Below are 13692 nucleotides of genomic sequence, written 5' to 3' on the forward strand. Positions count from 1 at the left end.
CGAATTTTTGCTATTTTAACATTTTTTACTTTGTTTCTATCCTGAGAAGATATTAGTATATTAACAGAACTAAAACTGAAATCTAAGAATAAAATTTGTTTTACCTCTAATGGTACCTTATGAAGAGTGTGTTTTAATATTTAATAGGCTAGGCTATATTTTATACCAATGAATTAATTTTATTAATAATTTTAGTTCTACCAGTTTAAATATATTAGCAAGTAAACTACCTACAAGGCATACTTTATCCCACAACTCATTTAAAAATTAAACTACTACATGTGTCTCTTTCTACAAAAGACTTGCTTTCTAAATATTCTTTGAAAATAATTAATTTATTAGGGTAGGGGAAGAAGGGGAAAACAAAAAAGTTTATCTTTAAAAGTTTTTATATCAAATAACCTATACATTGATTTTTTTTCAAATAAAGTATGTATCTATATTTACAGAAGTAGTTCACTAACATATCAACAGCACAGTATTGCAAGGACTAGCTAGAGAGTTTCAACTAAACTGTAAACTTCTTGACAGAAGACAGGGGTAAATACTTAGCACAATGTTTCCCATTAATCCAGTTAGGACATGGTCTTTGCTCTCCTGAAATATCTTAATATTCTAAACGGAAAAGCAACAGATTGAAGAAAAAACTTTCAATTTAATAAGCAAAAATGTTAACATGGAATATGATCAATTTACTTTTTAAGTACAGGCTTAAATAACTTCAATTTTCTTGACTGATAAAAAATTATCAATACTCAAAAGAGTTTCCCAATAGTTTTCATGAAAGTCTTGTTCAGGCATTGTGTCAAAGCATTTACTGCATCCCAGAACATCACTCATGAGAACTACCATCACTCTCTAAAGACAAATAAATATCCTTTTATAAATGCTTTGACTACAATTATGGGCCAATGAAATGGTCATGTTATCAATCAAAATATCAACATATTATTAATATAAAAGGGGAACGCATATGAAGTTGTCTCTGATTATTCAGCTAATCAAAATATATAGAGCAGATAAATCAAATGCTTTTCTACCAAAGTTATCTTTGAAAAACACCTAAGATATGTTTTATCTGAAAAGTTGAAACATATGAAGAAAATACTAAATATGAATAAGTATACCAATTAACCCCTTGTTTTTTATTAAAAAAAAAAAAAATTTGTGGACACAAGAAAACTCAAACTCCAGGCATCCAAAACTTGAAAATTAACAACTAATACTTCGATGAACAGTCTAGATAGCATTCTATGCAAATACAAACAGACGTGCACATTTGATATAATCTCATATTCCAGGCTTATTACCTGCTTTCTTCACTAAACCATATGTAACCACACCTCTGTCCATGAGTATGGGGTTACATTACTTTTCACTGTTGCATAATATTTCTCTGTAGGTATATACTGTAATATACTTAACCAACCTTATACTGAAAGATATTTAGAGATGTTCCACATACAGACAATCCTAGATTAAAATCCTGCCCCATCTGATGGGGGGGGGGATATATCTATACTTGTATTTCTTTATTAGTGAAGCTGAATATATTTTTCTGTGAAGATACTGCTATTAGTTTATGAGTTCAGCGAGTAAATGAAGAGTAATCCTTTGTTTTATGGACTGCCTTCTTCCCAGTTTCTAACTTGCCTCTCAATATTGTTTAATGGTGTTTAACTGCCAGTTTTAATTTTTCTGTAGGCAAACTTACCCTGTTGTGATTTATGGATTTCATAAACTTCTTAAAAATTATCTCTATATGCAAAGACTATAGAAATTCACTCATGATTTAGGCCTTTCCTTTAAACTGTTTCCATTAAAACTTTTGATTTACATGGAAATTATTTTTGTGCAGTAAGAAGAAAGCAGGGGTTCCATTTAACTTTAAGCCAAATGGCTAGCCACTACTGAAGGGTGTTTCAACTACTGAAACACTTCCTTTTACCTATCAATTTAAACCTCATCTCGTTAAATAAATCATCTTTGACAGCTCCTCTTCTTCAAATTAGGTAAGGCTCCCTTGTATTACATCCTCACAGTATTTTGTACTCCTGTGTAACAAATCACATTACTAACCCTGTAATCACTATTTATGTTTTTCCTGCAAAAGATAAAGTGAAAGTAGCTCAGTTGTGTCCAACTCTTTGTGACCCTGTGAGCTATAGCTCACCAGGCTCCTCTGTCCATGGAATTCTCCAGGCAAGAATACTGGAGTGCATTGCCATTCCTGTAATCACTATTTTATGTTTTTCCTACTAGAATGTAAACCCCATGAGGACTATTTTATTACTATAGTAGCCCTAGTATCTATAAGCGTTCAATTTCTTTTTAGAGAATAAAAAGATAATAAATCTGAATTTCTTTATTTAGGAATATTTCTTAAAGATAGCAATATATTATAGTTTATAGTTTCCGGTCCATTCTATAAGGCAAATAACTTTCAAATACAGCCCAGGTAAACAGAATGGAGAACTAAAAAAATCAACTCATATTGCTGGTCATAGCAGGCAGGCCAAGAAATTTTCTTCATTTAATTAAGCCCCATTTTACAGAAATATAACATTTTAAAATTTGTTTTTATTTTTATTCATCACATGCTCTGTCCACCAAAGACTTTGCTATGGTTATTTGGAAAGATACTGAAGTCTAAATATTTTTATAGAGCATACCTTAAAATGGGTATTTAAACCAATTTTGCCAATTGTAAATAATAATTTGATTGTCCTTATGTAATATCCTACACTTAACTCTATAGTTTAGGTTGGAACTTCCCGGAACTCTTCCCAGTTGATTACCATTTTACATAATTTTTTCACTAATTACACTGTTTTTACATTACATAGCTTTCCTTTCAAGAACAGTAAAAACTGCTTTCTATTTCCTAAGCCTGACAGCCCTAATTACTTAAACATAATTAAAATGTTGGGTTTTAAAAAATTTATTGGCCTGCCTCAGGCCTTAGTTTTGGCACGTGGATCTCCTGCTGTGTCATGCAGGATCCTTCACCGCGGTGCCAGAGGTCAGTGGTTGCAGCACGAGGGCTTAGCTCTCTGTGGCATGTGACCAGGGATCAAATCCATGTCCCCTGCGTTGCAAGGTGGATTCTTAACCACTGAACCACCAGGGAAGTCCCTAAAATGTTTAACTGTATTCAAATGCTCATTTTAGCAAAAATCCTACCCATGACAACCTCCATTTCTTCTGGTACCTGTTGTTACTGAAGTCTTTAGTAAAAATAATTCTCATTTTATAATTCAAATCATTTTTCAACTAACATATATTCAAGGTTTCTTCATTCTTGAAGTATAGTTCTATAGGGTTGATCTTAGCATTTAACTCTCTTTCGAAATGCCAATTCAGGTAGTAATTATTTCAAGAGCTTTTAGCTATTAAGACCTGCTGGATTTACACCCAATCTTTGTTCATTTGTCCTCCTTGCCTACCATCTATTAATTCCTTCTTTGTCCTTTTCTTCTCTTACATGTCTTCCTTTTCCATAGTACCTGCTCTATTTCTGGCTATTGCCAACATGCTTTCAATACACTAACCAGGGGATTTTTGCAGAAAACACCTGTGGCCTGCAAGTTGTTATGCAAGTGAATACTTGAAAGGTCTCCCGTCAGTAACGTTCAGGTGACAAAAGTCATATTAATGTGTCTCTGGTCAATAATGAGTTAACTTCTCCAAGATTGCTGCTTGTCCCTTTTTGCCCCCACTTAGTTCTGTCAGCTTCCTTTTATCTTGTTCTGTTATTTCATCAGTTTATCTTTGATCCCATATCTCAAAGTCTATTGCTTAATCTTCTTAAAAGAACAGAGAAGCTTTTTTTTCAACCTGCTAATCATGACAGTTTTATAAGGACTACTTGACTCATTGGAAAAGACTCTGATGTTGGGAGGGATTGGGGGCAGGAGGAAAAGGGGACGACAGAGGATGAGATGGCTGGATGGCATCACTGACTCGATGGACCTGAGTCTGAATGAACTCCAGGAGTTGGTGATGGACAGGGAGGCCTGGCGTGCTGCGATTCATAGGGTCACAAAGAGTCGGACACAACTGAGTGACTGAACTGAACTGAACTAACTGGAGGGTAAAGCATCTGTCTACAATGCAGGAGACCCGGGTTCGATCCCTGGGTCGGGAAGATCCCCTGGAGAAGGAAATGACAACCCACTCCAGTACTCTTGCCTGGAAAATCCCATGGACTGAGAACCCTGGGAGGCTACAGTCGATGGGGTGGCGAAGAGTTGGACATGACTGAGCAACTTCACTTTCACGCTCAAGAATATACGTGGATTCTTAACTTCTTAGACTTTGTATACCTGGGTCACTACATATTTGAAAGTTCCTTCAGTTTGCTGGTTTTTACGTACATCCTTGCTGGTCAAAACAGACCAAGATGAAGAGAGACTAATTCAATGTAAGGCAATTTAGTTCAAGTACCTTGCTTAATGAGTTAACACAGTATTTCTCTCTGCTTCACTGACTCCAGTACACAGCTGCAAAGATTATCATAAAACAATACTATCTTCCTTTCCTACAAAATCTATCCTTTTGAGAAAAACAGAATGGCAGTGTTGCTCTTTTCCTTCAGTCCGGACTTTCTTCAGTGGGGCAAGGGCATGATGATTACAGTATCCCCACTCCATCTCTCACAAGGCCTAGATTTTTCCGGATTAAGATTGTTAGCAGGGCTGGGGATTCCCTGACAGTCTAGGGGTTAGGACTTCATGCTCTCAATGCTGGAGCATCATTAGATCCCTGGTTGGGAAAGTAGGATTCTGCAAGCCGTGCAGTGCAGCAAAATAAGTTAGAAGAGCAATGTGAGAGGGTCTTCAGTAGAGATTATAAACCCTCACCTTATAGTTCTTTCTGTTCATTCAGTATGTGTGTGGTGTGTGGGATCTGAGTTCCCCAACCAGGCATCAAACCTGTGCCCTCATGCACTGGAAGCAGGGATTCTTAGCCACTGGACCACCAGGGAAGTCATTCAGTATGTTTTCAGAAATACAGTTAAGAAACTGGCACTTAATCAGCCAACTCTCCAGAATATTTCAATCTTAATTTTTCATTTTCCTTGAATATGTGAAATATATCAAGTAATATGAATTAAATTTCACGGCAGGAACAATTACCACTTAAAAACTAAGTCTGGTTATAGAAGTATATATATAGCTGGCTAGTAAGTCTTCTTGAATTCCAAATGACTGGCATCATTGTTTACCATGTCAATAATTTTGTCATCATGAGTTTTTCTTAAAAGCCACTATTACAGTAAATGTGATAAGAATTCAGGGAATAAGGCGATGGAGGAGGGGATCATACAATCCAGGTCAGGAGCTAGAACATTGCTAGTACTTTAGAAACCCTGCCGTCTATGGGGTCACACAGAGTTGGACACGACTGAAGTGACTTAGCAGTAAACACCTCTTTTTCGGTAACAAGCTCTCCCCACAAGAGATAATCACTACTCCATTTTACCACCTAAATATCCACCCTCAAACAATGTAACTTATTTTTGCCTGTTTTTGAATTTCATATAAACAGAACCATATTGAGGCTAGGTATTCTGTTCAATTTGTTTTCCTTTCACTAAATATAATGTTTTTAAGATTCATCTGTGCAGTCGGTTGTTGCGCTATTTTACTTTTCATTCCTGAATTATATAAATATACCAGAGTTACCTATTTATACACGCCTGAGTTGTTTTGTAGCTTGTGGCTCATATGGTAACAATGCTATGAACACACTTATATATAACTTTCAATTTAGACATGCTTATTTTTCCCTGTATACCTGGGAGTGGAATTATTGGGTCAAAGATATGCAATTGTATTGCTGCTAATTGAAAAATAAATTTTTATAATTCTAAAATCATTTAACAACTTATCTGTAGATTCCTTTGGATTTACAATATATACCATTCATATCAATGATTATTACCTGTCTAGTATCTGCCTTACAACCACTATACTTTATTATTATTGGTATACTACTGGCTAGGATCTCCTTCAGTATAATGTTGAATATGAGCAAAGATAACAGACACCCATGTCTTGAACTCCATATAAAAGGGAAATATTTTCAACATTTCATCATGAACTATATCTCCTACAGATGCTTTTATAGATTTTTAGATTAAGAAAGTTTCCTTTTCTGCCTACTTTGCTAATGGTGTTTCTTTTTAAAAATCATGAATAATTGCTCATTTTTAGCATCTGCTCCTCTGCATCTACTGAAATATTATTCTCATTTATTTGTTCAAGTGACCATATTAAACTGTTTCAAGTTAAACCAACCTACCATTTCTGGGATAAATCTTGGCCGTGCCAGATTATTAATTGTTTTTATGTACTGCTGGATTCAATTTGCAAATATTTGGGGGTTTTGCTTCTCTTAGCATCTATGTATATGATAGAAACTGACATGTAATTTTCCTTTGGGCTTTAGTATCAAGGTTGTGATAGCTTCAAGAAGGTGGAGCAAACTCTTTTTCTGTTTTCTAAAAGAATATAAAGTTACATATTATAAGGTTAGAATTTCTGTCTCATTAAATGTTGGTCAAAGTTTCCAGTGTATCCAATCTGGACTTGGACTTTATTGAAAGTTTCACTTCACAATTATAACCCCATAAGGGTTTTCTCTTTCTTATGTAAATTTTTGTAAATTGCAAATTCCTAAGAATTTATCCATTTCATGTAAAATTTCAACTTAGATATTAACAGTATCTTTTTTTAAGTATCTTAGGATTCAAAGGGACATTCATTACGTATATTGGTTATTTGTTCTTTCTTTTCTTGACTAATCTCATCTTTTGTCTTCTTGATCCCTTTCCTGTATGTTTCTTTTCCATTTCATTAAAGTCTCCCCTAGCATCTCTTCTTGTACATATTCTCTCTGAATTTATTTTGTTCTTCTTTTTCTATTTGACATATCTAGCTCATTAACTTGAGACTTAAGATGAATGCTTAGCTCATTACTATTCTTACACATGCACTTTACATGTATTTATACATGTTTTAGCACAAATTAGGCAGCAGTCTATAATTATTTTCCCTTAACATTCTAATAGTTGCTTAAATAGCACTTATGAATATTTGAAACTTTAATAAACATGGATAGAATTTGAAATGTTGGCTTAAAAAAACACAAATGCTAAGCACAACATAGAGCCACTTTAATATTAATTTTAAAAGATAGCACTGTTTCTGAACACATTTCCATGATTACAGTATTCTAGATTAGCACTTATTTTCTTTCATCTACTGAGGGATCACCCTACCATCAATTCCACTTTTAGTATTGGGCAGTCAGCTATCCTCTGGAAGAATGTAATGTATACTTTCAATTTCTATTTTTTCCTCTACATACATTATATACACACACAGTTTCACTTTTTGTAAGTCATCTTTCTTGTACCTTACTGCTTTTATGATTGTCTGTTTATGTTTATAGGTTTACTATGATGTTTTAAAATGTAGATTTCTTTTTACCATATTTCATAAAATGCTTTGGCACCAAAATTAATGATCTTACCAGAAAGTACAATGGGAAATTTTTCACATAAGTCAAATTATCAATCTTGTTGGACTGTAAGGTGTCATCAACTGAAAGATACATTTAGATTTCAGACAGGTATCTAAGGTGTGAAAAACTACATCTTAGAATCAATAAAACAGCATTTTATTATGCATCAGTCAGTTCAATTCGGTCACTCATTTGTGTCCAACTCTTTGCAACCCCATGGACTGCAGCACGCCAGGCCTCCCTATCCATCATCAACTCCTGGAGTTTACTCAAACTCGTGTCCATTGAGTCAGTGATGCCATCCAACCATCTCATCCTCTTTTGTCCCCTTCTCCTCCCGCCTTGAACCTTTCCCAGCATCAGGGTCTTTTCCAGTGAGTCAGCTCTTCACATCAGGTGGCCAAAGTATTGGAGTTTCAGCTTCAACATCAGTCCTTCCAACGAATATTATTTTGCATGGCAACAGTTAAAATTTCTTACCAATCCAGAAAAATCAATCATTAAACCTTCAAATATCACCTCTGCCCTATTTTCTCTTCTTTTTCTAAATTCAATGGAGATCTTCTTGTTGTATCTTTTATGTTTCTTCTCTTGCGTATTTTCCATCAGTCAGTATGTGTGCATAATTCTGAATACTGTTTTGATTTCCTATTAAATCAAAAATAGGTTGGTGCAAAAGTAATTGCATTTTGCACAGCTGAAATTTGCAATTTGATATTGGAATACATTCTTAAATAAATGTGTTTATGTTTTTTTATGTTATACATCATTTTAATGCACAGTTCTTCCTTTATGTTTTTTGTTAATGACTTATTGCTTGCTACTTATTTTATATGTATTTTACATTGCAGAAATGATGTTAGACAAAAAGAAAATTCGAGTGATTTTATTCAAGTTCAAACTTACAACTCACAATATCAACAATGCATCTGGCCCAGGAACTGCTAAGGAATGTACAGTGCTGTGGTGGTTCAAGAAGTTATGCAAAGGAAATGAAAGCCTTGAAGATAAGGAGTACAGTGGCTGGCCATCAGAAGGTGACAATGACCAACTGAGAGCGCCATCATCGATGCTGATCCTCTTAAAACTACGGGATAAGGTGCCAAAGAACTCATCATCAATCATTCTATGGTCAATTGGCATTTGAAGCAAACTGGAAAGGTGAAAAAGTATGGTAAGTGGGTGCCTCATAAGCTGACTATAAATCATCATTTTGCAGTGTCTTCTCTTATTCTACACAACAACAAACCATTTCTTGATCTGACTGCAAAGTACGATGAAAAGTGGATTTTATACAACAGGTGACAACCAGACCAGTGGCTGAACAGTGAAGAAGCCGCAAAGCACTTCCCAAAGCCAAACCTGCACCAAAAACAGATCATGGTCACTGCTCCATGGTCTGCTGCCAGTCTGGTCCACCACAGCTTTCTGAATCCCGGTGAAACCATTACATCTGAGATGTATGCTCAGCAAATCAATGAGATGCACCTAAAACTGCAATGCCTGCAGCCAGCACTGGTAAACAGAAGGGGCCCAATTCTTCTCCATGGCAATGCCTGACCACACGCCGTACAACCAAGGCTTCAAAACAGAACGAACTGCATACAGTTTTGCCTCAGCCATATTTACGTGACCTCTTACCAACCAATGGCCACTTCCTCAAGCACCTCGACAAGTTTTTGCAGAGAAAATGTTTCCACAACCAGCAGGAAGCAGAAAATGCTTTCCAAGAGTTCATCAACTCATAACACATGGAGTTTTATGCTACAGGAATAAACAAATTTATTTCTCATTGGCAAAAACGTGTTGATTGTAACAGTTCCTATTTTGATTAATAAATACGAACATGTGTTTGAGTCTAGTTACAATGATTTAAAATTCAGGATCCAAAACTTCAATTACTTTTGCACCAATCTAACAGTACACTAAACCTGTTTAGCTGTTAAACTAATTCACTGAATTAATTTTGCTTATTTTAATAAGCTTTTTTTTTCTTCCAAATCTGTATGATAGCTCATACATTCTAATTCCCTGATGAGAGCATACCTATTTTAGTTTACTAATTTAGTGTGACTAATTCTAATATCTAGAATCTCAAGTTAGTATACTTCAATTATAAAAAATAATTTGAGGAAGTAGTTTGAGGCCTTGCTGCTTTTCCCTAGAAAAAATTTATACTTGGTTCTGTCAGGTGTCTGGGTACATTAACAGTCTGGAACCATCTTAATTCAACTTCAAGGCCTGAGGTTTTTCTGGGCCACTCAGATGACCTGAATACTATCTTCAGTCTTTAGGAGAGCTAGTTTACCTAATCCTCATTCTTGGTGGGATGAGAACTCCAACTTTCCTCCCACTAACCAAAGGCCAACAAAAACCACAGTTCAGTCTCCTGGCTGCCTCTTCTGGATCAGCATATGCCTCTAGGGCACAGCAGACCGGGGTGCTTGGCTCATTTGCCTAGATTTCCATGTTCTCTTGGGTTTTAACCCTCTAATTCTTATTTTACTAATTATCAGATATTCTTTGTTATTCTATTTAGTGGATGGAATGATTCCCTGAAGTTTTCCAGTCTCCTTTATTTCCTGTTAAACTTCTTCGGATCTCTTCCATCTGCTTTCAATTAACTGTCACCAACCTAAGTCAAGCCAACATTTCTCTTTTATCTGTATTATTGAAATAGTCTTCCAATTGGTCTTCCTGCTTTCAATCAGCTCATACTGTTAGTTTTGCTAAGCATTCAAGGTCTTCTAAAATGTACTTTCCACTAAACACATCCAATCATTTCCTCTCTATTTTTCATGTAAATCTCAATTACCATTCAACATATGTTACACCCCCGATACCAACACTATTTTCTGAACCCGTAACACCCAGGTTCTCACATTCCCCTGACCTTCTAAGTCCAATCAAATGCTATCTCATCAATAAATTCTTAACCACAATAGCAATAATAAGACAATACATTTGCTGCTTTCTATACACTGCTCCCCACTAACACCTGAGTTGTTTGAAGAGGAAACTCTGCTATACTGTAGAACAGTGATTAATGCTATCACAAAAGTCTGCCATCTGACAAACCAACTTTACTTTCACATTCTAGCAGTTAACTGTGAAACAATACACTATTATTAATGCGGTTAAGGAAAGCTACATACTATCACAATAAGGTACAAGGGCTAACCCCCATACTTAATTACTAAATGGGTGTTAATGTTTCAGAATGAAAAGCGGAAAGCTATTTGCAACATAGGGTGGAAAAGACTGATATCCATTTTTAAGGTTCTTTGATCACACCTGTCCATTAAGAGTAGTCATCAGCCACCCGTACTGCTCCTTACTTCAGACAGGCCAGTTAACTTATTAACTAACTTTCACCTTATATATTACTGACTACAATGAGTTTTAAAATTTAACAAAACATAAGAAAAGAAATCTGAGCTGCAGAAAAGATACCAACTTGTTACCTGCTAGTAACTGTAAAGGAGCTTAATTTGGCACAGGGTGGTGGTGGTAGGTGGATTTCTCTCAAACTCCTGACAAACTGAAATCTGATTTATATGCAAGTCATACGTTAAATAAAAGTTCTACTGAAGAAAAACAAAAGCTAGAAAGGGCTGAATTTAAAGTATTTACTAAACACTATATATGTTAGGAATTGTGTTAAGTGCTAGGAATAAAAGATTAGTGAGTTATTTTCTACACAAGGAACTCTAGCTTGATCCATGGGTTGGGAAGATCCCCTGAAGTAGGAAATGACAAAACACTCAAATATCCCATGGACAGAGGAGCCTGGTGGACTGTGGTACATGGGTCGTGAAGAGCTGGACACAAGTGTTCTTCAACAAGAAATTTGCTCTATCAGAGGTAAGGAGATACTCAATTTTCAAAGACTGCAATAGCAGAATTACTAGTCATGGTGTCACACGCTCAATATTTGATGCTACAAGCTGTGAGGCCTGTGCCAACGGCACCAGCAACAGCTCTTCCATTAAAATAGTTTGGCATTTTCCTGAACTCAGACTTCATGGCTGATTCTCAATATGTAATGTCTTTTCCACTTAACTTCTCAGTTTGCTTCCAACTAAAAACCCTAACTGATATACCAGAAAAGGAGACAGTTCAAGATAACAAATGAAATAATGAAAGCAACATCCCACAAAAATTATGACAGACTCAAAGCCCAGATGGAAAGGTTGGCCTTAAAGAAAGACAGACTTGTTATTGCTGTACTTCTTAGTCTCTGATTTGTTCACCTGGAGGATCATGGGAAGAAGCCTAATGAATAAAGAAAATTCTATCTAATTTGTAAAACAGAAAAGAAATGTGCAGAGTTAAAAAGCAGAATGCTGGGTAAGAAAGAAAATGGCAAAAGTCTGGAAAGCTGCTACAAGACACAAAAGAGACCAGGAAGTTAAAACGGTCCCTTGTCTACCAGCCCCTCCCCACCTTCACCAAAATTTATTTTTCAAAAGAATAAGTCACTCATGTTTAGGGTCAGGACAGATCTGTTTAAGTTGTGGACTGGAAGTCCAGGAGGCAAGTAAGAAGAATTATTGTTAAGATTCTATTTATACCTATATTGCTGTTGCTGGACTATGGATTCCCTCCTCCAGGACGTGGACTATGGCTCACTAATAAACACAAGAAATATTGATATGCTTAGTATATAGAAAAGAGAGAGGAAGAAATTTAAAACTTCACAATTTTTACCAAGGTAAGAATCATCTTTAAGTATGTCAAAATGAACAGAAATAATACTTGAATTCACTTTGTGTCACCAACTGGAAAACAAGATCTTTTTCTAATGCTATGTAACAAAATTTACTGCCCATATTATCTATCTTTGCTTGTGATTCCTGGGATCCTAAATATTGTAAGATTATCATACAAGTAACTTTCACTGTTATACTTGAGAACTGGGAGACGCACAGTGTCACTGAAGCTGAGCCTCCTTATAACTCCGTGTTTCTTTTCATTCTTCAAGGCTATTAATGGGGTGAGAGGAGAGCTAAGAATGGGAAAGGGCCCAGGCACTGGCATTTACAAAGATTCTTAGGTACTTTCTATGTGCTTTAATAGTTTACCTATTGATTGTCTTGAGTCTCCTAGGTAATGATTATATTGTCTTCACAGAATTTCTCTTGTATGAATTTCTTTTCTAATTAAAAGAATTATTTTTAATGTTTTATTTTCTTTGGGTCATGCTGTGCAGCACATGTGATCTTAGGTCTTTGATCAGGGATCAAATTCACGCCTCTAGCACTGGAAGCGCAGAGTCTTAACCACTGGACCACCAGAGAAGTCTTTCTTTCTTTCTTACGGAAAAGTGCTTTCATTACAAATAAATGTGTATTTTCTGAATTAAATAATTATTTTGTTATAAAGTTTTTCTGCAAATATTGAGGGAAATTCACAGAATACAAAAAAACATAAAGAATTTTTAAAAATCCATAATCCTCACATACCCAAAACAATCTTCATGCCACTTATTTAATTTTCCATGTACTATTTTATGTATTAGAACTCCCAACACATTTAAATGGTGGTGACTGTCAATAACCTTGTTTGATTTTAACTGGCACATTTCTAATATTTCAAAATTAAGTATAGTTTTGCTATAGGTTATTAGTTGATATCCTTTATTAATCTAAGAAATTACCTTCTTAGTTTGCAAAAAAAATTTTCTGACTCAGGGGTAAATACACAATATTATTAATACATTGCTGACATTTATAACTACCTTTTGGCTTCTCTTCATCAACCTGTTAAAAGTAGTAAATGCTACAGACAAGTTTTTTCCTAAAGGTGACCCATTCTCACATTCTTAGGAGAAATCCTACTAGACCATTATTATTTCAATTATTTTTTATTCATGAAATCAAAAGCTATGTTCATAACAAATGTAGTTTTCTTATGCTGTCTTTGTCAAATATCATAACCAGATTTATTCTGATTTGACTAACATGAAATAATGATGCCTTATCTTTTTTAACATTCTACAATAATTTTCAGTAGGAACTAGTAGCTCCTGAAAGGTTTATTGAGATAGAACGTGAACATAAAATCATCTGGTGCTTTTTGGGAAAGGAGAGGGATCTTCTAGCGTATTTACCTTTTCCTACAGTTGTCTTCCTACTTTTTTCTTTGGGAGACGGCTAATTT

At 35.3% G+C, this 13692-nt stretch overlaps 1 protein-coding gene across 2 annotated transcripts in view; it reads right to left on the minus strand.

Moving 5' to 3' along the window:
• Positions 1 to 13692, minus strand: part of ARIH1 (ariadne RBR E3 ubiquitin protein ligase 1) — a 98533-nt gene that overhangs the window by 35759 nt on the left and 49082 nt on the right. The gene's annotated exons all lie outside the window — the stretch shown is intronic.

Source organism: Capricornis sumatraensis, chromosome 2 (genome assembly GCF_032405125.1).
Source record: "Capricornis sumatraensis isolate serow.1 chromosome 2, serow.2, whole genome shotgun sequence".
Lineage (NCBI taxonomy): Eukaryota > Metazoa > Chordata > Mammalia > Artiodactyla > Bovidae > Capricornis > Capricornis sumatraensis.